This window comes from Rhinolophus hipposideros (genome assembly GCF_964194185.1).
Source record: "Rhinolophus hipposideros genome assembly, chromosome: 2".
In the NCBI taxonomy this organism is placed as follows: domain Eukaryota; kingdom Metazoa; phylum Chordata; class Mammalia; order Chiroptera; family Rhinolophidae; genus Rhinolophus; species Rhinolophus hipposideros.
In genome coordinates this window covers 71,934,098-71,959,010 of record NC_138048.1, presented here as the reverse complement: position 1 = coordinate 71,959,010, position 24,913 = coordinate 71,934,098, and the positions used below count along the sequence as shown (strand labels likewise).

Below are 24,913 nucleotides of genomic sequence, written 5' to 3'. Positions count from 1 at the left end.
GGCCTTATTAGGTAGCCAGGGTGGCCTTTCTATGGTTCTACCAACTTCAGGAGTCTCAGTACAGACAGAAGCGCCACATTAGCTGCTCTGGCTGGGTTAACAAGTTACTGAAGCAAGCTGGAAAAACTTGCTCATAAACTCAGGAAACTCCTAGAAAGAACTGGGAAGAGAACAAGGGGAGTGAGAAGTCCTACAATAATGGTGACTGCCAGAGTCAGAGAAAGGGTGCTTATTCATGTTAATGTAATCAGAATGTAACCCCCTGGCTAGTGAGTTCTGAGACACACAAATTACATGTGAAATACCAAAGAATATGCTTCCAAGAACTAAAAGAAATATTGTGGTAACTACACAAAAGACGAGGAATAATTTCAAGTATCTCAGACCCTTTACAAACAGAATGGACCCAGTTTCCTGTGTAGTAATTTTACTTGATTTTTAATTTATTGCTTTCTGGTCAAATCTCAGAATCTTTTCTTGACTAAAATGGTTCGTATCTGAAGTATATAGCGTGAGCTAAAGACATTGCTTAATTTTGCTGTGAGAGACACATATATCACCTATATATCTGTATCTGTATCTATACCTATAATATATGTGTCCAGAAAATAAAAATTGAATTTGTTTTAGGAAGACAATATTTAGCATACAGGTTGTGAAGACACTCAGGTAGAATACAGAGGTCTTGACCTCTTAGGAAGATAAAATTTCCATAGGAGTAAATAAGGTGTGAGAGTGGCTAAGAGTGGTAACAATGACTGCAAAGAAAGTCAGACCCAACCTGCTCCCCTATGGTCGTGTGGTTCAGGATGTCAGTGTGGTAGACAGATTAATAGCTTTTTAAATAACTGTGTCTCAAATTTGCCTCCAATTGGAGAAAAATTACTAGTGATAGTCCTTGGTCTTGTCTTGTTTCATATTTTTATCAGTTCCTTGGGTGGCTGCATACAAAGTATCCTAAGGTATGCCCAGTGTAACAACGTTCTCTGGAAGAAGCGGGAGTTAATAGGATGAGGAAGCTGCTAAAAAATTAACACAATATTAAACTGTAGTGACACAAGTGTTTTGTCCAAATTAAAGCAGGAAATGGTACCACTCTGTGGTTGTGTTCTGATCTTGCCTATAATATTATGAGCAGAATCTGGATACCAAACTTTCAGAAATGTTGAACAAGGAGGCCCCCAAAAGTGGTGGAAGAAAAGGATGGAGAGAGATCTGGCAGCTTGTGAGAAGATGTAGAGTTCAACATGTCAGATTTTCTCCAGGAAAAGAAAATCTTTAGGGAGCCTATGACAGGTATGGTTAATTCATTGGAAGGGAAGTCACATGGAAGGTGACTGTTGTTATTTTGTCTGCCTCCAGAGGGCAGAAACAGGACCAGTGGGGGAAAGATCAAGGAGGTGGGTTTCAGAAGACTCAGTTTAGATCTAGAGTTGTTGATAAAAGGCTATCTTCGTAAGAAACATTTTTGCCTTTTCTTGGTGGTGTCCAGGATGTGGCTAGGTGCTTAGCTGTCATGCACATGGGAGTAAAGATTCTGCTTTGGCAGGGAGAGCGGGCTGAAAACCTTTAGCTCCCTATCAACCCTGTGATTTTATGAGCCCTGACAGTCATTCACTTTCTACCTGAATAGTTCTAATAACTGTGGGACAGATATTCTTGTTTGAAATGACTTAAATATATACATATATACACTGGGCTACAATTTGCCCTTGTCTTGTTCTGAACAATAGAAAAGAAGGTGAAACTACTCATACAGCTTTGGTTAAAATTGTTCTGGAGAAATGTGTTTAACTGAAGTTACAATATTGCTCTTAGATTGTATTATTGACTGAGCTGAGCTGGTTGTCCTTTACTCTAATTAATACTCCAGTAAATTCTGAACACTCTTCAAAACAGGATTAGTTGGCTTTTTGTCAATGTTCATATTGAAACTGGTATCAGATCTGGCTTAGGACATTGGAACAAAAAGTAGATGCAAAGAGTTAATGCCCTTTATCTAAGGTCAAGATTGGGTTTCAAGATTAGAGGCAAGACTGAGCCTGCTGTGAGAATCTAGCAACCCCAGCTAATGGCAGAGGAAGGATATTGAGACTGAGAACCTAGCTGGGTCTCCCAGATATATATTACTTGCCATAGAGATCTTTGAGAAAGAGGTTCCAATGTAAAAATTTTAGGCATATGGAAGTGTTCAGAGGTTTAATGTTTTGAGACCTTTACAATGCTAGTTTCAAAACTCATTTTTTCTATGTGTTGAAGTTGCCTTTTTTTTGTTATAATGTAAGTTATTTGAGATCAGGTAGTATGACTGAAACTGTTTTTTATACAACTCAGCCTACATTGCATGGGCGATGGGTTTATAAGTCAGTATATTTTGTTATAGGTCTTAACTTCCAGGCATATTCATTTGGATATTAATGTTTGTATTTGAGCAAATCCTATGGTGCTTTTGGAATAAAGTTTATGTTATGACTGTGGTTCTGTAATTTGGGACTTAGGGTGGCGAGTGGCTTCGCTTGTCAACACCAGATAGTAATACTCATTGCCTCAGGTGGAGGAGGCCCCTCTTCCCATTTCCAGAATCATCACTGTTGTCTAAGTCTCTCCTAAGTAGGTCCAGAGCATGCCTCTGATGCGAGCTGAGCCTTGTTCTACATCCAGCTGCCAGAATAATTAACCTTGAAACCTATTTCAATCACTTCATGCCTCTGGGTTTTCTCATTGTATTAAATTTAAATCCCTCAATGTGTAATTGAGAACCCTCTCAAAAGTCTCATCTTTTTTCTTGAAGTTTCCAATTTTCTGTTCTATTAATACCCTCCAGGAAAAACATCTTCATTAATTCATTCATTCACTCAAGAAGAAACCAATATTTATTTGAGAATCAGATGTTGGAGGTTTTTAATCCTCGCAACAACCTTAGTAGTGTCAACCGACGGTTGGTGCCACTTTAGTGTCAACTTCAGTGTCAGGAATCCCCAGTTTTGGGTGAGGTGAAGAAGGAAGCTTTATTCAGTGCAAACAGCTCAATTGTGATACAGCACTGTTATGAGAACAACTCAGTCTGTTACAGCTCAATTAAGAGAGGGTTCAGCTGTGGGATGGGGTGGCCCTGGAGCCAGGCCGCCTGGAGTGGGGCCCCTCTCTTGCCAGACCACCCTGTTCAGGTGAGACATCTTCTGTGTTTCAGCTCCAGCCAGGGAAAAAGTCCTTGGCAAAAAGGGAAAGTGCACTCCCTGAGCTAGACGGGAGCTGACTTATTATAGACAGAAGTGCGCTGGTCCCTGATTGGTCTGTCCTCATGCAAATGTGGACTCCAAATCTGCAAAGTTTGATTGGTCCAAAAAGCACTGTTCTGATTGGTCAGAGTGGAGCTGCTCTGACCAATTGAATTAATAAGTGGAGATGTTGATGAGATATAGCTGCACAACTCGGATTGAATGGGGGAAAGGCTTCAGTCCTATTGGTTGAAATAAAATTCCAGGAACTCCTTTATAAGGGTTGACTCAGGTGTCAGGAACACAGTGCAGGCAGGCGGTTCAACGCAGGCTGCTCCCTGAAGTTTGGCTTGTGTGAAAGGCTGGTTAGCCACCAGGAGGCCTTCTTAATAGGTTTGGTAGGTATCTTCTTTCTCAGATTCCAGTAGAAAGGCAATATGGTCGTTTAATAAAAAAGAACACCCAGGGACAGAGAACTTCAATAATTTGCCCCAAATCACTGGCTTTTGTCTGATCACAATTTGCATATTCTTTCTACTGCACATACTTCCTCTCTTTTTGCAAACATTTGTTGGGTTTCTATTCTGTGCCAAAACTGGTGTTGGGTGTTAAGATAAGAAAAATGACACACTGAGATAATGTATATGAACACACAAAAAATTTAATTTTAAGGCATTTTGTACATATTGATTATTCTTAATCAGAACAAATTCAGTCTAGGAAAAGAAATAGGCAGAAATAATTTTGTCTTCTGAGTTTCTCTTGCCTACTTTTACCTTCTTTTCCAAACCTATCCTTCAACATTGAATTTAACCTTCTACTCTGAACTTTCATTCAGATTCTTAGTCATTCAGATTCATTCAGATTCTTCCACATACTTTACAATTATTAGGTTGGTGCCAAAGTAATTGCGTTTTTTGCAATTATTTTTAAACTTTTAAACCGCAATGACTTTGGTACCAACCTAATACAGTAGTACCTTGGTTTTTGAACGTCTTTGTTGATGAACATTTCGGTTTATGAACACCGCAAACCCGGAAGTAAATACTTCGGTTTTCAAACACGCCTTGAAAGTCAAACATGTCACGTGGCTTCTGCTGAGTGCAAGATCCTGAGGCCTAGCTGGCAGCTATTGAGTCCTGAGCACCTGCGCAACATGGAGGTGATATTTGGGCTTATTTGGTGACCGTGTGCAATCAATCTGTGCTCATTTCATCTCGGGAGGACTCTTGCAACCAATTTGTTTTTGTATCTATGTGGAACCCAGTGCAAAAATCTGTGTTCATCTAATCTAGGTAGCACTCTTGCAACCAATTTGTTTTTGTGACTGTGTGCAATCAACCTGTGTTCATGTCCTCTCAGGAGCCCTCTGCCAATCACCCCTTGCTGTGAGAAATGGATAAAAGCTGCAAAGCCAAGAGAATCATTAACAGAACAACAATAGAGGCGAAAAAGTAAATTCTTTCCAAATATGAAATTGGTGTCCGTGTATGTGATCTGGCAACACAGTTTGGTATTGCCAAATCTATAATTTGTACCATCTTAAAAAATAAAGAAGCCATTAAAGGAGCCATTAAAGGAGCCATGTTGTAAGAGGTGTTAAAACATTTACAAGACAAAGAACACAGACAATTGAAGAAGTGGAAAAGTTGCTTTTCATATGGATAAATGAAAAACAGTTGGCTGGTGACAGCATTTCTGAGAGTATAATTTGTGAAAAAGCTTTACTATGCATGCTACCTCATGAAAAACACCCCTGGAACAAGTGCTGAGTGTGATATTTTCAAGGCAAGTAGACGGTGGCTTGAAAAGTTGAAGAGGAGAAGTGGCGTACACGAAGTGGTGAGACATGGTGAAGCTGCCAGGGCCAACAAAGAAGACGCCGACAAATTGGTTTTGGAATTTAAAGATTATGTAGAGGCAGAGGGTTTCCTTCCCCAACAAGTTTTCAACTGTGATGAGATAGGCCTGTTTTGGAAGAAAATGCCAAAAAGGACCTACATAACAAAGGAGGAGAAGTCATTGCCAGGACATAAGCTCATGAAAGACAGGCTAACCCTTTTGTTTTGTGGGACTGCAAGTGGGGATTTTAAGTTGAAGCCTTTGCTAGTCTGCCATTCTGAGAACCGCAGGGTATTTAAGAAAAACAATGTCATAAAAAGCAAATTGCATGTGATATGGAGGGCAAACAGCAAAGCTTGGGTAACCAGGCAATTTTTTATTGAGTGGGTTCATGAAGTGTTTGGGACAAGTGTGGAAAAATACCTCCAAGACAAATATCTTCCAATGAAGTGCGTGTTTGTTATGGAGAATGCTCCAGCTCACCCCCCAGGCTTGGAGGATGAGTTGATGGAAGAGTTCAGTTTAATTAATGTAAAGTTTTTGCCCCCCAACACGACTCCTCTCATCCAGCCCATAGACCAGCAGGCCAGCTCTAATTTTAAGAAGCTTTACACCAAAGCACTGTTCCAAAGGTAATTGGAGGTGACCTCAGACATAGAGCTAACCCTCAGAGAGTTCTGGAAGAATCATTTCAATATCCTGCATTGCTTACATCTCATAGATAAAGCATGGAGGGATGTGTCTCACAGAACAATCAAGTCAGCATGGAAGAAACTGTGGCCGGACGCTGTCCCTGAACGTGTATTTGAGGATGTTGGAGAGGACGCTCCTATTGTTGAGGATGTTGTGTCTCCGGGAAAGTCCATGGGCTGGGAAGTGAGCAGTGATGATGGAGGAGTTAGTGGAGGACCACAGGACTGAACTCACCACAGAAGAACTTCAACACCTTATGACGGAGCAGCAACAGGCGGCCACTGAGCAGTTGTCTTCGGAGGAGGAGGGAACAGAAAGTGTTTCTACTGTACTAATCAAAGAAATGTGTGCAAAATGGGTTGAAGTGCAAATTTTTGTTGAAAAATATCACCCTGATAAAGCTGCTGTAAGTCATGCCTCTAACACTTTCAATGATCATGCTGTGTTTCACTTTAGACAAATTTTAAAACGTCGGAAAAAGCAAATGTCAATTGAAAAATTTTTAGTGAGGAAAAGATCCAGTGAGTCTAAACCAGGTGTCAGTGGTGTAAAAAAAAATCAAAGGAAGAAATGGCAGGAGAGGAGTCACCTACAGTGATTCTGGAAGACGGCTACAGAACACCTGAACAACACTCACCTATTGCGATTCTGGAAAAGGACCACAGAACACCTGAACAATAGTCACCTATTGCGATTATTGAAGGGGACTCCCCTATCCAAACAATGACTATCATCATTGCAAATAAAAAAAAAAATTACATTTTCATTTTTATCATCTACAGCACTGTTTTTACATTGTGTTTATTTATTATTGCTTTAACAGTAGTATATTGTGTTTATTGCTTTCATTGTGTATCATTTTATGGCCCTATGGTATCATTAAATAGTAAAATTCATGCTAAATTGCTGTTTTAGGGGTTGATTTTATTTTATTTTATTTTATTATTATTATTATTATTTTTTTTTTTTTTAAGATTTTATTGGGGAAGGGGAACAGGACTTTATTGGGGAACAGGGTGAATTTCCAGGAGTTTTTTCCAAGTCAAGTTGTTGTCCTTTCAATCTTAGTTGTGGAGGACGCAGCTCACTCCAGGTCCAGTTGTGTTACTAGTTGCAGGGGGCGCTGCCCACCATCCCCTGCAGGACTTGAGGAATCGAACCAGCAACCTTGTGGTTGAGAGCCCACTGGCCCATGTGGGAATCGAACCAGCAGCCTTCGGAGTCAGGAGCACGGAGCTCTAACCGCCTGAGCCACAGGGCCGGCCCAAAGGGTTGATTTTAAAGGTCTGGAACGGATTAATACATTTTGCAGTACTTTCTATGGGAAACCATGCCTCGAACATTTCAGAACTCGAATGGTCTTCCAGAATAGATTGTGTTTGAAAACCGAGGTACCACTTATACCGTGTTTCCTCCAAACAAAAATTAATATGAGACCCAGTCTTATTTTAATATAAGACCCGGTATTATATTATATTATATTATACCCGGTCTTATTTTAATTTTTGCTCCAAAAGATGCATTAGAGCTGATGGTCTGGCTAGGTCTTACTTTCAGGAAAACACGGTAATTTATTCAACAAACATTTATAAAGGTGGTACTATATTCAAACCACAATAGTAGGTTGGTGCTGGGGATACAAAAATGAAATAGTTAAATGAAAGAGATAAACAATACCTCAGAGTAATGTGAGAAGAACTAAAAATAATTATGAGATTGTGGGGAAAAGAGCTATGAGACTGTCGGGAGGGAGGGAGTGATTTTAGCTGGAGCTCAAAGATGAGTAAATGATCTTAAGTTAGGGTAGAGAAGCAAGTATGCTCCAGGCAGAGTGAAAGCATGTACAAAGGGACAGAGATGTGCTTTGAAGTTATGGAAAAGCATGGCTCAGGGGAAGCGGGAGAAGCTGAGGCTGGAGCTGGGGAACCACTGCTTTTTGTTTGTATTTTTTCCATCTCATGCAGAACTATGACCTAGGCTGGAACCATGTTTTAGAAAAATGTCTTCAAGAGCCCCTTTGGGTACATTTGGGGAAAGAAGCCAGTTAGGAGAGAGGGCCCCATTTACCTGGATTCATCATTAGCCCCCACATCTCTAAAAAAGAATTGCAAATTCCACAAGGAAAGGAGCTATTTCTCAGCAAAGACTTTTATGTTCTTGGGGCTTTAATACGGTACCATGTACAATAACTTTATCTGATAAATGGTTCTTATTTTTTAGACCAGTGAAAGTAATTCGTTGCCTCTGGTCACTACCGAGTACAGCTTTGCAGCCTAATAGTTGAGGCTGAATGTGATTATTCAGAATACCTGGGAAGCTAAGGAGGAAACGGGTCTTCCTGGGATGTCTTTTATTCTCTTGTCTCCTGGAAAATTTGAGGGGTGGAATGGGATGCAGTTGGTTAACCATTTTGATACTGTGTAATAGGATACATTAATCAATGTAAACTCAACAATTATCTGATGAGTCCTATTGTGGCCTATGCATTGTGCTGTTTGACAGATACAGAAATAGGGATACAAGTAAGAACAGTATGTCCTTGTGAGTGCACACTGGCTACTGAAAGGGAGAAATAGACATTTTAACTTTTATATAATAAAATCTGTTCACGCTATGTTAGCCGTGTGAACAAAGTGCTGTGGGAAATAGAGAAAGGAGTGACAAAAATAGCTCACAAGGTTGTTGGGGGGATTTAAAAATAGTTAATATACGTGCAAATAAAGTCAGAGGCTTAACTCTAATCAGTGCTCAGCAAACACTGCATGTACATTGGTACTTGGTGATCTTTTGCAGAACGTGCAGCCCTCATCTTTCAGGAGTTGCTAGTTCCCCTGAGCCTCAGATTTCTTTAGTCTGGGGGAACCCAGATGAGTTTCTGGTTAGTTATGCAGGCCTATGGGGCAAAGGAGGCTCCCACAGCTCCAGCGAAGCTGAGGGTTGGGATGGCATTTATACTCGGTAGTTTACGGTAGTGGGCGGGGCCCAAATCCCCATGTGGTCTCGACATCATTGACATGGCGGAATCCCCCATCAAACCCTCCTGGTAGTTATTTGAGCGGCGGCGGCGGCCGGAGGAGGAGGAGAGCGGCGGCGGCGGCGGCGGCGGAGGGAGCAGCGAAGGGGGCAGCAGGGATCCTCGGGACTGCGGGCTGGGAAGGCGTGGGCGACCCGGTGTGTGGCGCGCCCGGAGCCCTGCTTTTCATCCCGAGGGAAGGTAAGGCGTGCGGGAGCGGGAGACCGGCGGGGACCTGGACCGCGCGCCTCGGCCGCTGGGTCCCGGCGCGCTGGAAAGCCCCGGCCGGACGCCGAGTCCGCCAAAGTGCATTCCTGTCCGGGAGCGCTCCCGGCGCGCCGGGCTTCCCAGGGAAAACTTGGCGCGGGAAGGCCGGGGCACCCCGCGATCACCTGGGTGCCCCGGGAACACGGCCCCGGGAGGGGGTCGGCCTCGGCTTTGGGGCCGCGCATGGCGGGGCTCCGGTCCCCCGCCTTGCCAGGGTTTGGAGGAGGGAAAGGAACGGGCGGATTCTTCTTGATGAAAAAAAAATCTGGGCAGTGGCTCCCGGGCTCTCCCTCCCCCAGCCCTCCCAGCAAATTTTGTCCGAGGAATCCGCTCCCCCTCCCGGAATCTCCGCGGCAGGAACGCTGCCCGGGGGGGGGGGGGGAGGGCGGGTGGAGAGGCCGAGGAATCTTCGACGTGTCACTTTCTGAGGCTGTAGATTTCCATATGGTCTCGGAGGGAGGAGGGCGGGCGTGCGAACTGGGCTGGAAGTTGGGGCCACCTCTCGGCGCCCGGCGGGGGCGGGCCGGGACCTCGGACCCGCAGATGCTCGCAGGGAGGGTCGCGAGCCCGCGCCGGTTCCCCGCCCCCGGCCGGGCCTCCGGGACACTCCCCGCCTCGCCGCTGGCCACCTCCGGGCGCGCCACGTCCTCCCTCCCCGTCCTGCCCCCCGGGTTCCCCCCGGGCTGGGGGCGGTAACCGGCGGCCGCGGAGGGACTCGGCGAGCCAGGCGGCTGGAAGCTTGGGCGGGGAAGCGGGGCGCGGCGGGAAGGAGCGAGCGACCCGGTGTGTGGGCCAGCGTTGCTCCGGTCAGTCGGTCATCGGAGGGGCGCCCCGGCCGGGGGTGGGGCGGCGGCAGGAATCGTGCCCCGAGGCAGCAGGGAGGGGCCGCGCGGACCGTCTGGTGCCCGCGGCGCGGTGGGGGCCGTTCGGCGTGGGGAGGGCCTGTCACTCTGGGCGGAAAGTGGGGCCTCGGGCTGTGCCCGCGAACTTTCCCAAAGGTCCGGTCCCGGCCCCCCGTGGGAGCCTGAGTATCCGAGCTCGGTGTCCCCGGAGACGGGGCTGGGTAGTCCCGAGGCGCAGTTGGCGGGGAGGCTTCCAGGAGTGCGCGGATGGAAGTGGAGCTTTGCGAATCTCAGCTCCCTGCCGTCCCTGACTTAGGGAAGCGATGATGTTTTATCCAAGACAGTGCCGTTTGCGGACTTCCTTAAAAGTTACTTTTTATTTTCTTTTCTCTTTAGCCCAGCATTTTCTTGAAACAAAATTTGGAATTTTGCCAGGATGGGCCGACGCTCGGGCCCCAAATCCACACGTTTATCTCTCCATCCCTGTTGGTTTCTAGTCTCCCTCCCCCTCTTCCACCCAAGCTTAATCGTTTTTTGGAACCGGCGACGTCTTTTGTTGGGTGGGCACCCCCTGATTGCTTGTCTGTTTATTTTTTAATGTGCAGTTAATTTGCTTTGAATTTCCTCCAGTTTCCAGGCCGTGCTAGGGAAAGCAAAGGGAGAGGGAATAAGCTACTTTTTTTTTTTTTTTTTTCTATGTGGAGAGAGGTGGGGCATTGGGAACGGGGAGGCATGGTGGTTATGGGCAAAGAGAGGGAGCAGACAGACCCGGAAGAAAAGGAATCTGCTCTGGAATAACACTTTTTTTGAGGCTTCAGGCCTTGGGCTAAAGAACACTGTGTGTTCTAGTTTCTACTGAGTGAATGGCTCTTCCACACACAACTTAAAGCTGTGACTGGGGGGCCTAGTCAGAGTTGGGGGAAGAGGCCCTGGTTTTTTGTGCCTTGTGCGGGGACCCTTGGTCCCCCCTCATTGTAGGTGGACTCTGTGGCCCCAGCGTTCAGTAAATTTCCTGGCTCTCTGGGAACAGATGTTAGGGAGGGTAAAGTCTTTGGGAATGTTTCTGGCCCTCCCAGGGGACTTCACCCAGGAGGGTATAATTCTCACTTTGTTTAGACACTAGAGGGTCACCCACAAGCTGGCTAAGAATGAGGCATAGCTGGTTAAAAAAAAGTCATTAAAAATCGTACATAAACTTCCATGTACTTTTAAAGTGCTTTGGTTTAAGTGCTTCTAAGAAAAAAATTCATCTGTAAAGATAGTGTTCGTTTAAACGAGATGAGATGTTAAAACTGTAAGATATCATCATGGAATAGGGGGTTGTAGCTTCTAATTACAGTATATACGATTTCAGAAAGATATTCCGGTAACCTTTTAAGACAGACTTTATAAATAGCTCACGTCAGACCATAGCTATATTGCAAAGCCAGTCTTCTGGGGTTTCCGGAAGAATGCTTGGGATCTGATCTGTTAGGAAGCTCTAGGAATCTAGGTAGTAGTTTACTCAGTAGGAGTTTGGGCCCCTTTTGTTTAACACTTCAATTAACACTGTGGAATTTAATAGCGTCCTTAGAAGTTAATGAGAAGAACTTCCCAAAGTTTTCCTTTTAGGAAAATGAGGCCCAGGGAGGGGAAGTGACTTGTTCGGAGTTACCATCATAGATGAAAGTCCAATATAGGATTGTATTAATAGCTACTCTTTCCCGGATATCAAATGTGTACTAAGCACTTTGTGTTGTGCTTTAAATATATTATCTCATTAAGATTCTAATAGTTTCAATTTAGGTGATGTGAAGGACATTTTAGACACAAGGGGGTTGAGGTTCACAAAAATTAAGTAACTTGCATGAGATGACATAGCTGTCTACAGTGTAAGAGAATTTTCTTCGACGATGGAAACGGTTTTATCTCTGTGCTGTCCAGTATGGCAGCCACCATATTGTACATGGAGCTCTTGTAGGTTTAAAATGTGACGAGTGGGACTGAGGAACTACATCTTGAATTTTATTTACTTTAAATTATTTTAGACTGCTATTTGTGGCCATATTAGAGATCACAATGGAGAAATTTCTGACTCCAAATCTATTAACTTTTAACTGGCTTGTATTGGTTTTTAGATCTCCTAGTTTAGTTTTCTTTCTTCCACACCACCAGGAGATGATTAGATTCAGCTCTTAAATGAAATTGAAATGCTGCATTAGCTATAGTTGAATTTTTCTTTCACACTTTGAGTGGTTAAAATAAGCATATTATTATTAATTTTTTAAAATGCTTGCACATCATAGTAAAAACAGATGGACAAAACTTTAAATGACATTTTCTTGTTTGATTGAAATAATTATATATAGGAATTGCTGTAAGGGCAGTTAGGTTGTTGATTATTTTAGTGTACTAAAGGAGTATAAATAGGAGGCAATATGAAAAATCACTAATGGGGAGTTGAAAAAAATGACCCCCTAATACTCCTGTTTACTTGTTCATTGGATGATTCTTTTCAAGTGACTTAATAAGTGTCAGGTAAATAATATAGCCAAACCATCATTCAGTTTTCCTTATGTTGCTGCCCAATTAATCTGAAGAATTAAAACCATTGCTTTATTATCAAGGAATAAAATTCAAATGATTTAAACAAGCAACAACAACAGATAGTTTTCTGATTAGTGAATTTCATTTTAATATGTTGCATTTTAGAATTCATTTGGTAGAAGGAATTTCAACAACTTTTCTGATTTTGTAAGAAATAGTGAAAATTCTAAGTCATGTTAAAGTAAGCATTCATTTATCTAGATACCATCCATAAATATCCAATAACCCAATACTTTTTCTCTTTTTTTTTCCCCTGCACACTACTTTCGGGAAAAGACAAATGATTCTGTAATCTCTTTTTATTAGGATTTTTAAAGCTGTAACTTCCAGGTTCAGTATAAATATATCTGAATCTGCTGTACCTTCCATACCATTAGTTATTGTGTTGCCCAGGGATAATCGGGTTCATAATTGCAACCCTTAGCGTTATGTGATTCTGAAGACCTACCCTAGTAAATCAGCTTTTAATATTCTGTGTCTTAGTGTTATGTGAATTGTGTGGCCTCCAGCTCTTTGAAATTTGTAAATTTAACTGTAGGTAAGGAAGGGAGCAGTCAGTGAGAGACTGTTCAGATAGCTGAAACAGCCTGTTCATACCCATTCTTGACCACAGTTATTGGGAGCATAGTTATTTTCAAGGAACAAGGATAAGAACCATGTTATAAATAGGAATATAGTGTTCTCGTGAGTGACAGATACAGGAAACATGATTTAACTCATGATGTAGGACATCCAGGTGCTTGATAGAAATGACAGAGTGAAATTTACAAGATAAAGATGTTGAAATGATGGACAAGGGTTGGAAATCTTATACCGCTGGGCCATATCTGCTCATCACTTTGAAATCAGGCTATCTAGTCTATCAAGGACTTATTTTACTTATTAGCTGTGTTTCCTTGATAAACTTCTAAAGCACTCTTAGTCTAGGTTTCCTCCTTACTATTAACGTGAGGAGAAAACATCTCACGCATACAATTTTTTAAGTGGTTGTCACAAGGGATCAATGAGTGAATTGAAAAGTGTTTGGCAAAGCCTTATACAAACTCCATATTTCAATATATTTCCAAGTTTAAAACTGAGCTGTACCTATGGTATTGCTTTGAGTGTTTTCAAAGACCTCCAGATTGTGTTTGGACAGTTTGAAAAGTGATTTATTTTTTTCCTTTCTGATGAATAAATAAAGTTTCAAGTTTTAGATTGCTGTGTTTCATTTTCTCCCCACTCCTAATGGAATAGTTGATTTGTGACCACTCAAAAGTTCTACTGTACATAATAAGTCCCAGCCTCACATTTTTGGGAAGTTTTTCCTTAGATTCGACCGGTAGCCGGCTAGCATTGCTTAAGTGGACAAGATGGTCTGCTTGATTCAGGGTCATTTTTGAGCTAGAGGGCAAAAAGTACAGCCTCTTAGGGGAAATGCCAATATTGAACGACTAAAGCTTTGGCTTTAGTCCTTGTATATAACCTCAGCAAGCCTATTATTTGAGCTTTCAATAATTATAGCTGAGAATGGGGGAAAGAATCATTTTCAGAATCTGCAGCCTACCTGATTCCACTTTAGAAATCACAATTGCCTTTCTTCACGTTAATGAAGTTAATTCATTAAATGAGTTTTTTGGTACTAAGACATTATTTTTGAGTAAATCTTAATTCTCATCCTTCAAGCTGCTGGCAATGCATTTACATGGTTGAGGAGAAGCTTTATTTTTTTAGTTTGCTCTGAATGCCTTTGAATATAGGAAGCTATTCATAAGCATATGTATATGTGTGTATGTATATATATATATATGCCTTAAACTGTACAGTGAGGTATGCTATTATAAGTTTTAGAAAGGCAGAGCGTGCTTGAATCATTGTGGCTAGACAGCGGCAGGCCCCTGTGGCAGCCAATCACAGGCCTACGTGGGAGGACACGATGGTTGGTGTTGAAGCTCTTTGCAAGATAACAGCCACAATAAGAGTCCAGTCCCTCATCACAAGCTTTTTCAGAGGGGAGTTGTTTATGGTGCAGGTTTAGTGTCAACCATCAGCCTTTGGTGACCAAAGGTATGTGGGGAGGTGAGGGGGGGCGGAGATGGGCTTAGGAGGATTTTAAACCCCTGAGTATAAATCAAGTCAGGTAGACGTAGACTATGATGATCATCTATCACAGGTGGCTTGTTTCTCTGTTCAGAGTTGGATAATCCTTGACTAACTTTTCTGTCCCTCGTTGAGATATGCAAGTTTAGCATGCTGTAACCCTGGGATGGTAATTTCGATACCCTTAAGTGATGAGGTGCCCTTGGCAATACTCACTGTTGGTTTAGGCATTGGCTCCTAATATATTTTGTGTCGATAACATCACAGCTGCTTGTCAGTTTTTAAATAACAGGAGGGAGAAGATTTTAGTGAGATGCTGTTGAGCCAGAGTTAGCATTATTTGAGATTCTAGTAAGTATCCGTGTTTAAAATGTCCCTTGTATTAAATGATTATATTTGAGTTTAAAATGTAATTCTATTTCATTCACTTGCTTACTGACTCAAAGGGCATTTATTGAGTTCTAGACTAGGTTCTTTGTTAATGGAATGTTTTACTCTGTTCTGACTTTTTTTTTGGCAAATGCAAGGCATTTTTCTGTTTACTTACAGGGGTATTTTGCTCATATTTTTGGAATGTTGTATAGAGAACTTTGTCTACCACCAATTCCTAGGGCAGCATGGTGGCAACTGCAGTTCTTTGCTCCTTTCTGAAATTTGAGAAATGTTAAAATTGGAGCATCTACAGGCTATGTTTAAAACTTAAGTTTTTTATTAGAATTTAAGGCTTCTGATACATCCTTGTTTTGTCTCTGGGAAATAAAGATTTTTATAAAGACAACCAATCAGAAAAATAAGTTGATATAATATTATTAGTGTTCAATTATAAAAAGCTCTCAGTTGAAACAATTGTCTATAAAATTGTTCTTTATACATGAGCCAAATTTTTTTTTAATGCATGAGAAATAATTGAAGATTCTAAAATCCCAGGAAATAACATGACTTAATTTATTTTTAAGGGACTCAGATTCTTCACAGCTGGTGAAAGAGGGGTCTCTATTAAAAATAACTCCATTGTTCTGGATGTAACTAATTAGGAATTTGTAGTTATCCAGGCAAGTCTAGCATAAAGTTTGGCTTCCTATTCTATATGAAAAGGCTTTACTGTAACAGAAGTTTAAATAGATCATAAGGGAAATATTTACCTAATTAGAACAAGCCACTTTTAAGCACCTTGGAAAAATCAATTTACTTAAAGCCATGTAAAACTGCAGTATTGAAGTTAGTTCTACTGCTGGGCTTTTCGCAGAAGTCCTTGGAAGTTGTTGGCTCACCGTGAAATAAATGTTGATTTACTGAATGTCATCACATGAACTAGGAACAGTTTACCAGCAAAAGTTAGAGCTGTGTTTTTGAATGTGAAGTAAATCATAATAAGCAAATATCAACCTCCCCCATCTCACCCCACCTCCACCAATAAACTCCATCTATGCCTACGAGTTTGTTTTGGAGATTTTCTATTGACTTTTTTTTTATGCTACTTGTTAATTTCTTCTGTCACCTGTAAGCACTAGATGGCATATTGGTGAGAGCAGGTGTTAAAGAGTTTAAGAACATCGTAATTGCTTTGAGCTGCCTATGTCTCTTCTCCTGCCTCCAGGTTAGGGCAGAGTTGTAGAAAGTCCTGGGAATAGTATTTAGGCAAGCTCATTCATTACCCATTCTCCACTTTCGCTAAAGGGAAGACCTTCCTGGGCTGGTTAGTTCCAGATGTGAACTGACCGGTAAGGAGTAAGTTTCTTTTAAAATATCTCAAAATGTTTACATCCAGTTAATCAGACATGAGGTTTTCTAGCATGTGTCTTTTTAGGGCTTAGATTGACTAGTTTTTACAGTGCAAGTTGTATGTGTAGGATACTTGGTGTATTTTTAGGATATAATGCATTTTTATATTGCATTTTAAAGTACTTTTCAACACATTCCACAACCTTTATTGTTTAAGTCATTTAAGAGTAAAATACTAAAAGGCTTGAGATATTGCTGTTTCTGACTTTTCTATTGTGGTTTTCCTTAGGAAAAAATAATTCCGATTTAGAGTAATAGAGGTAAACGTTCTGAATTAGTGAATCAGAAAATACTTAGAAGTATATTGAGTTGGAACCCTAGTGTATTGCTTTTGGAAATGTGAAAAGTACAGCTGCTGTGGAAAACAGTTTTGTGGTTCCTCAGAAAGTTAAACATAGAATTACCTAGCAATTCCCTTCCTAGGTATATATTCCAAATAATTGAAAGCAGGAACTCAAACAGATCCTTGTACACCAGTGTTTACAGCAGCATTATTTAGAATATCCAAAATGTGGAAACAACCCAAGTGTCCATTCACAGATGAATGGATAAACAAAATGTGGTATATACATTTGTGGAATATTATTCAACCTTAAGAAGGAAGGAAATACTGACATATGCTACAACATGGATGAACCTTGAAAATATGCTACATGAAATAAGCCAGACACAAAAGGACACATATTGTAACATTTCCAACTTTATGTATACTTGGAATAGGTAGACTTCATAGAGACAGAAAGTAGAATAGAGATTACCAGGGAAAAAGGGAGTAGGAATTACTGTTTAATGGGTACAGAATTTCTTTTTGGGGAAATGAAAAAGTTCTGGAAATGAATAGTGGTGATTATTGCATCACATTGTGAATGTACCTAATGTTGCTGAATTGTACGCTTACAAGTGGTTGAAATGGTAAATATTTTGTTATGTGTATTGTACTACAACAAAAAGTGGGAAAAAGATTGAAGGAAATTTATTCCACATGATCTGTTTGCCTCTGTTTGCTTCCCCTTGGTCTTTTCCATGCTGGTGTGTAGATAAGTTTTTTTTTCCCTGTCTCCTCCTTCTATTGCAGGGTAAAAGGCGATTCCCTGAGGCCGTTTTTGGAGATCGGAGTTTCTTTATTTTATTCACTGACTTGAATTTAAGAGGAGACTATTTAAAAGAAGTAGATCTGGGTGGGGGGCATTTTAATATCTAGATAAAGCAGGTATTTTATTTATATCCATAGACGGTTTAGGCACATACAGGTAAAATAATCTTTCCTGAATTTCACTGAGTCATCTAAAAACCAGGGAAGGAGTAGGATGTACAATTAGATCTGTCATTTTTTCTAGGCCTTTTTCACATCTTATTCAATTTTGTAATCTTCAGTACTTTAGGAAAAACTTTGATTTCCGCTTAGAGAAATGGTCTGTTATCTTAGCTAGTACTCATGTTAGAAATGCATTAGATGCTAACATTCTTCAAATCCTTACACTAAAACCGGTTGGAAGTGGAGAGAGTGAAAGAAAGGAAGCACGTAGTAGTCTGCTTTATTCACCTGCACTTGTCTCTTGTATCTAATAATTGCTTCGAAGTTACTGTGCTCAGAGTGTTTTTTTTCTTTTTTCTTTTGGCTTCTGAGTTATTGAGTTTGGGTAGATGACTTTTGAAAAGATGGCAGGATTTTTGTTAAGTAATTAGATATAAAGCTTAAACATTAAAGGGTATGTTTGGAATACTGAAAACATACAAAACTTCAAAGGGAAAAATTTAAGTTCATATACAAATAACCAGTCATAGGGAATATTACATACTGTGGACTATAAAGTATTTGCCATCCATAATAGGTTATTAATTCCTGAACTCCTGGAAAACAGTTTGAAATTCCAAGGGCATGGTGCTAGTATGTGTGCCTGCTATTTCCTTTGCTGTACGTGTCAGTGGCTTTCAGACCATAGTGGCCATTTTTGTCATCTACTTATTCTAGAGGTAGGATCGATAGCAACTAATATCAAAAGTTACTGAGAGCCAAGGTCTCTTTAGATCTAGTAGAGAGATGAAGAATTACATCATGTTCACAGAGCAATGTTCACTTCTAGCCTGTTCAAAAGAAAAGAATGTCACATTCTATTTTGCATATCCTCATGATGTTCTAAAAACATCATTTTGGGTAATTATCATTTTCTTTAAGTTCTGGCAATTTATTTGTGCTTTTCAGAACACTTGTCCTTTTCAGTGTTGTCTGATTGTCTTCTTGTCACTCTTGAGTGTAGGGATGATTACTGGTTTAACTTATGGTCTTCAATGGTGAGTGTATAGTAAATGTTCATTGGATGGATGGGTAGATGGATGAACTAAGCTGAAGGTGCCATTTAAACTTATTATTTCTCCTGAGGCATTTCTACTGAAGTTGATCTCTTTGAAGCATGGGCCGTGTTTTACACATTTTTGTTTCCATAGTTTTTCTGACATATATTTCTTCTCATTGTAGGAATCTAATAAATACTAAACACATTAAAACGAAGGCATGGGTCACCTTCACCTTTAGACATTCCTAGCCTTTCATGTATTGCTATGCTAAAGACAGTTCTGCAGAAAATACATGGGCTTTTTTTTATGTCTATATTAGATTGCTAATCGATTTTGAAAATTCGAACAAATATTATAGCTTCTAGTTCTATTCCATTAAGAATGTGGCCCTTGCTTTTGTCTACTCTGCTTGTCTATTGCAGTCGGTTGGGAATGGTAAATTAAGAAAATTATTTTTTTAAAAAGGTAACTGTAGGGATGGAATCCCAGAGAGCAGTCCAGGCTCTCGACCTCACATAGAAAGGTGCTGACTCGGGCAATAGATGCCATCAGCTGTGATCAGACAGCCATCATCTGTAACCAGTTTGCCATTAGCCATTAATATAACTGCTGTGGCTACGCAAGCGGATTGTGGATTGAGGATCCTGTTGATCCTACTTCCTGTGTCTCGCTGGGCCGCCAGTGAGACTGGGGTGCAGGAAGACCCCTTGTTGGGGTACTGGCGGATGTTTGCTTTTGTGTCTCAACCAGCCACTATGGAGAATATAGGGGTGGGAAACTCCTACCTGTGGCTCCATTGGGGTTCCTTTTTGGCCTCACCATATCCTGCATTCTTGTGCGGGGAACAGGAGTTGAGACCCTGCATAACAGCAATTTTTCAGAGATTTGTGGTAGTGAAAAATGATCCTTTTGTAGGGAAATTCTAGAAGGGAGACATTAAGTGACAGAAAAACAAACCAAAAATCCCCGAAATGTGACTTGCTGAGATGTTTGGGGCCCTGCTGAGGGAGCTGATTTTGTAGACTAGTTGCCAGAGTGTTTAGTGCTAAATGAAGCCTTGGGGAAAGGGTCAAAGAGCATGTCATGGGCACGTGAGGAGACTGTCCTCAGCTATTTGAAGGTGAAGTTAAAGCATACCTGAGTTAAAGAATTTCTCGGGTCATTATAGAGATATATATGTGGGGTGGAGAGTACCCAGGGCTCTTATTGATTATGTCTGGGTGGCAGGATCTAGAAATTTTAATCAAATGTTTCAGGTGAAAGAGATGATTAGACAAGTTTGGGAAACCCAGGCTTGGGAAATTGACCCTCTTGGTAATCTGTCCTTTTAAGTTTTTTGACCCAATGGCTGGAAAGTGAGGTGGGAGGAGTACTTAGGAGACGAGAAGACTTCAGTTAGGAACTAAGGCAGAATTGAAGGGTTCCTCAGAAGGATTTTGTCGTCATATTCTCTAGGGTAAGATGCTAATCAGCTCCTGGCAGTTTTATTATATAGAAATGGAGATACTTGTCATTTGTGCACCAAACTTCCAAACACTCACTACAAGTTAGATGTAAAATATAATAATGATGACCAACAATTGTCGAGCACCCATGACTTTCCAGATGCTTCCATGTATATATATATATATATATATATAGTATATGTATATTATGTGTATATATATATATATATATATATATATAAAATCTCATGTTTATTAAACTAACTCCAGAAGATACATATTATTTGTTTTTCTTTGTGTGTTTGCCATATACACAGCAGAAACTGGCACATACCAGGTGCCCTCTGTTTCTGGAGTGAATTAAGATTAGAAAACATGCTCCAAATGGTTAAAAAGATTACCTAGACTGATTGCAGAACTTTTTTCAGCTGTATCACACTGCGTCTCAGTAGTTTATATTAATGTCTTATTTGTACCTCCAGATTTGGAACAGTGTCTATTTGTGTTCCCAGGTAGCTTAATGCTAAGGCTAAGTATTAGTTTGAGTGCCTTCCATGTGTTCAACCTGTCTATTGCCTAGACTTTACTTTCGAAACAATAATAATATTCTGTACATCTCCCAAGAGGGAGATTTTTCTAGATTGTTTTCTGTAATAGCAGTTTAACTTTGGAATTAGAGAAACCGGAGAATAAAAGTATACTTCATAAAAAGTAATTTGTGTATAAGAAACTCATTGCAGTGAATGGGAAAAGTCTAGGGAAGTTGGTTAAAAACTAGTAGTAGTGTTTTACTTTATTCAGACATTTGAAAAACTCAAAGTTCTTTTCATTCTGTGGCAATACAGTTTTGTCCATCTTGCATTCCTCTCCTCAATGCCTTTCATTTAAGTTAATTTATATAAAGATCCCGTACTTATAATTTGCACCTGGAAAAGCAAGTCCTCCTATTCCTAATACTAACCCTTTCTCTCCTTTAAGGTTAATAGTTTGTGGTATTTGGTTTGCACTAAAGGCAGCCCAAGGGATGGCACAGCACAGCACTGACTAGAACTGCCTCATCTCGGAGCTCAAAGAGCAGCTCCTGTGGTTCATAAAAGGTGACCTCAGGATTCAGAGGAGCCCTGTGCTTTCCCAGACAGCCCAGGCTAAACCTGGGGAGCTGGCAACCCTAAATGCTTCCTTTGTTAGAAATCATGTAGCTCTCTACTCCATCTTTAGAAAGTGAGTTCCCTGAAGGTGAGCTAAGGACAAGGTTCTGAAGTGGGACTTGACTTGCTTTCTTTATTTGTGTTGGTGTGGGGCGGTGTGGACGGAGAGACTCAGGAAGATGCAGCCCCGAGGCTGTCTTCCCTAAATGTTTCTTGCTGCTCCTCAGGGCCCAGAAGGAGCCGGCTCCTTCTCTGGGGATTGTGTTTCCACAGAACGGGGAGGGCTGTTAGAACCACATTGTCTTGTTTCTCGCCCAGGAGGGAGGTTATAGACGTGGTAAAGCTTCCCATGAGAGAGCAGCACCCCAGACAAGTGCTCCTCAGCAGCAGGGCCCACTGTGTCCGGGAGGCCTTTGCCCTGTCACCTCTTTAGATTTTGGGGGCATCCCCACCACACAGAGCACCAGAGGACGGGACTAACTTTTACGTGTACTTTGTTTTTATAATTCTGTTTTATACCGAAAGATGTAAAGAAAACAAGTTTTCAGCGTCTATAAAGGACGGAATATGGTTTAACTTTAGGATTTGGGCATTTCATTTGCTTATAGTTATTTTATATTGCTTGGACACTCTTCTGGCTAACCCTTCACACACTTTCATCACACCTAACGGTAGACGTTTACTTATAATTTTGGATAAGGGACGCTAAAACTTGCACATGTATGTACAGTTATGTTCCAGGAAATTATAAAATCACTACCTTTGGCCTCTTAAGAAGGAAGTTTAATTTTTAAAATGCTGTCTTTTTTATTTTAGAGAGGTATGGGAGGAGGGAGAAGGCTAATATTTTCTTTCAAGCTTTAATTAGCAACAGGTATCTTAATTTACCATCACATTTCTTTATTAATGAAGAAACATAGTTATTTCTAGGGTTATATGATTTTGACATATTGTAATCGTGCTATGTGGTTACTGTATCATTAACAGGATCTTAATGATACCTCTGACAGCCTGCATAATTTTAAAATGTAACTTTCTAGATTTTGCCACTTGGTAGTTATGTTAATTTAAATATGGAAACAATGTCACTTCCTATCTATGTTGCACTTTTCGATGCTCTTAAATTACTTCAGGGTTCTCAGGAGTTTGTTCAGACCTATCAGGGCATAGTCCCTGGCTGAAAAGAGAACGAATCGAATCGAGGATTTAGATAAATTTCTCTCTCAAATTACCTTAGCTTCATTTCCTTGGGAGTAATTTAGGGCCTCAAGTGTTTGCCATTAGCTTTCTAATTTTGCAAGTTTTCCTTCCTAGCTGTTGGGAGGAGCAGGGGCTGTAGGAGTGAATAGAGGAGAGTGGGCCAAGGTTAGGAAGGATGTAGCATCGGCGAAGGTGAGCGAGTTTGTTCCTATTATATTTCACATGGGATGGTAAGTTTTCCAAATTCTAGTTTCCACTGAGTCATCCGTGAGTTCAATAGAGGGACAGCCCTAGTCTGCCATCAGATGTTCTGCTTGGCACATTCATGAGGAACCTTTTATTTTTTTTTAAGTGTCTTAATACAGATTGCTGTGTTTGTATATCTTGAATAAGTTCAATTTTAGCCAAGAAATAACTTTCATTCTATGCCTTTTCATATTTTTTTATGAAAAGTTTTTATGAAAACTTTTTTGGTGAAGTTTTTCATGAAAAGGCATAGAATGATTTTCTAGAAAGTTTAATCACAAGATATGTGAAATTAAAAAGGAAACATCTTTTTAGAGAAACCATTCTTCTTGGGAATCCCTTAGCTCTTGTCTATACATAATAGCAGATTATCACGGTTTTCATATTTGGGGAGCATGGGATACTGCTCACATAACTTGGAATTTGTATTTTTGGTGAGAAGGTAAATCCTTAGTCATCATTTATAGTGGGATGATTAAGCCTATGCACTCTGGAAACTGAGACCTGACTTTGAGATCCCACTGTGCAGATTTCTAGCTCTGACTTTGGTTAAGTTACTCAGTCTCAGTGGCTTTGTCTGTTGAAAGCAATTGTTAGGATTATTTGGCTGAGCAAGTGCTTTGCACAAGCTGCTATTTTATCATCTTATTCATTGGCTACAGATAGCTGTAATTGTTAGGTATGCTTCTTAATGGGATGGTAATTATTTAAAAGCATTTCCCAGTTACTCTAAAAGTGCGTATGAATACTAGCCATCAGTTTTGCATTCACTCCTAAGTGTCCTTGTTCAAGTGACAGCTTTGCATAGCTCGTCTCTAAAGTCTTAATAGAGATGTTTACCTAAAATGAAAGAATATATGTAAGAAGCACTTTGGAGAAACAAAAAGCATGTCTGAATGCCATGCAGTACTTAACTATTACAAGTGCTACTTCTACCAATATTGCTCTTCTGCCCTGCCCCTCACAGAGAGCTCGTCCCTTTTTAAGTAGATATATGACAGCTCTGCTTCCTCTCCTAAGTCTAGGATCAAAGGAAAGTTGCAATAAAGGAAAGTCACTCCCTCCCATTCCCTTTCCCTTTTTTGTGGATGTTGTTCTGTTTTTAAGAGAGATCAGGCCTTGACATTAGTGGGCGAAACCATGGGGCTCCCAAGACTTGCCTTTCATCTCCAGGTCACCGCCTCAGACCGTGTTCTTCATCTCTATAATGGCATAAAGACGCAGCTGCTGGGGAACAGTGCACGGTGGGTTAAGACCTGGAAGTAGGTCTAGAAATCTCAGCTCCCTTTGCTGATCATTGTTGTCCGGATGCTCATTTCTTCAGAATGACATCGAATGTTTTACAGAGGTGACCGTGACTAGAATCCTTCTTTTTGCCAGTGCCTACATATCACCAGCTTCTTGTAAGTTAGAAGCCCCCAAAAAGAAAAGAAAAAGAAAACTGGATTTTTGCTGCTTGTTTACTGGCAGGGTTGTTCTAGACATAAACACAGTTGAATGGAAAGGATAATAGGAAGGGGAGCCTGTCTTGCTCCATGAGAGTGAATGAGCCAGTGTTAGATGTTAATGTTGGAGGAAAACAGAAAAAAAATTCACCTTTTTAAAAAATAACACGAAAAGCAGGCAGTCAGTTGATGAAAATTAAAGGTCAATTTCTTCAGTGCCCCACCTCAGTGCATGCCTTGGGCCATGGTAATAATGGCAATCCTATTATTTTCTTGCATTAGGCAGGAAATGCTGTCTACACCCATTAGATTTTTTTGAGTGGCCCCTGGCTGGAAATGCAGAAAATTTAATTTTCTAACTTGCAAGGAGAAGAAAAAAATTATACAGTGCTGCATAGAGCTTGATTCTTGGACATTTAAGTGGCATTTAAAAAAAAGTTGACGTTTTTCACGGAGTTATGTAGCACAGCATAATAACTGCACAGTGTCAGATGGGTAATAGACTTATTGGGGCTATTATTTTGTGAGCTTTGTAAATGTCTAATCACTATGTTGTTGTGTGCAACTGAAACTAATGAAAAAAACTTGTTTTTAATTGCAATTATAGGGACATTTGGCCCTTGCCCACATTGAAATCACGAATGGACTTATATGCAAGTTAGGGGTGCAGAAAACCTTTTTGAATATTGTCAGAACTGGCCCAGTTCTGGACTTTTTAACACATATTTGCAAACTGCCCAGTTTCTCACATACTATACCACCGGATGCTGGAAATTTGCTTGAAGGGAAGTCTTGTCACAGTTTTGTCTCAG

General features: G+C 40.7%; 1 protein-coding gene across 2 annotated transcripts in view; it reads left to right on the top strand.

Moving 5' to 3' along the window:
- The first annotated feature begins 8,761 nt into the window (after nucleotides 1-8,761).
- The window catches only part of FNDC3B (fibronectin type III domain containing 3B), a 321,497-nt gene continuing 305,345 nt past the window's right edge, over nucleotides 8,762-24,913 (top strand). Inside the window, exon 1 of one of the 2 annotated variants that reach the window (XM_081065836.1) lies at nucleotides 8,762-8,967. The gene's annotated coding sequence lies outside the window, so the exon portion shown is untranslated. Of the gene's footprint in view, nucleotides 8,968-9,713; nucleotides 9,840-24,913 lie in introns of those variants that run through there. The other variant, XM_081065837.1, reaches the window with a different exon arrangement.